This window comes from Echinops telfairi, unplaced genomic scaffold (assembly GCF_000313985.2).
Source record: "Echinops telfairi isolate 266 unplaced genomic scaffold, ASM31398v2 ScPeMD7_7469;HRSCAF=8507_1, whole genome shotgun sequence".
NCBI lineage: Eukaryota > Metazoa > Chordata > Mammalia > Afrosoricida > Tenrecidae > Echinops > Echinops telfairi.
Genome location: NW_022111373.1, coordinates 86,890,998 through 86,892,214, shown reverse-complemented (window position 1 = coordinate 86,892,214; position 1,217 = coordinate 86,890,998).

Genomic DNA, 1,217 nt, shown 5'->3' with positions numbered 1-1,217 from the left:
GGGACCCCTAAGCACAGACTCTTCTTTCAATGTCTCTGCGAGAGAGGCTAAGAGAGGATCTAATTCTTTATTTGGTTGGTTCACTGAAGCATGAACTGCCAGATGGCCTAGATTAGACCAACTTGAAGTACACTGTAGAGGAAGGCATCCAAAAGCTTAGAGAAATTGGTATGTTGAAATGGATCTATACGGATATTCCCATAGACCCAAAAAGACGGTGTCCTGAGGACATACCCTTTACCACAACCATAAAGAACAAGTTTGTGAATTGGGCCCCAGCATCTCTTAAGACTCCTAGAATTGCTATTTTATGTGCACCAGGATTAACAACGGGCACTGCCCTAAGTGAACTCCGACATTTGCCCACAATGGGGCTGATTGGTCCCCATGATGGTAGAGGGCAGGTGTCAGCACTGAATCAACAGAGACAGGGTGGGCGTGGTTATAATAGACAAGGTTTCAGTAGTAATCAAAGCAACCTGTCTCGTGTGGAATTATGGCATTGGCTACTTAGCCACGGTGTCCCTAGGAATGAAATAGATGGGAAACCTACTAAATATTTATGTGATCTATACAGGCAAAAGAATGGTAGATCAGGTGAACAGCAAAATAGACAGCCACAATCGCTCAATCAATTCCCAGACCTGAACCAGTTTACAGACCCACAACCCCTTGAATGAGGGGAAGGCCGGGTCCCTTTGAAGGAGGACCTTGCTACATCACCGAAGGTCTATACTGTTAGTCTTTCTTCTAGCCTTCCCCAAAGGGAACTGCAGCCTTTCACAAGAGTGACTGTTCATTGGGAAAAGGAAATAATCAAACTTTGGGGGGATTACTGGACACTGGCTCAGAACTAACACTAGTTCCAGGAGACCCAAAGTGTTCTGAAGGCCCACCAGTCAGAGTGGGAGCTTATGGAGATCAAGTTATCAATGGAGTTGTAGCTCAGGTACACCTCTCTGTGGGTTCCAGTAGGACCCCGGATCCATCCTGTGGTTATTTCCCCAGTTCCAGAATGCATCATTGGAATAGACATACTTAGTAACTGGCAGAACCCCCATGTTGGAGCCCTGAAATGTGGAATAAGGGCTATCATGGTAGGAAAGGCCAAGTGGACACCATTAGAACTGCCATTGCCTAGGAAAATAGTAAACCAAAAGCAATACCGCATTCCTGGAGGGATTGCAGAGACCAGTGCCACCATCAAAGACTTGAAA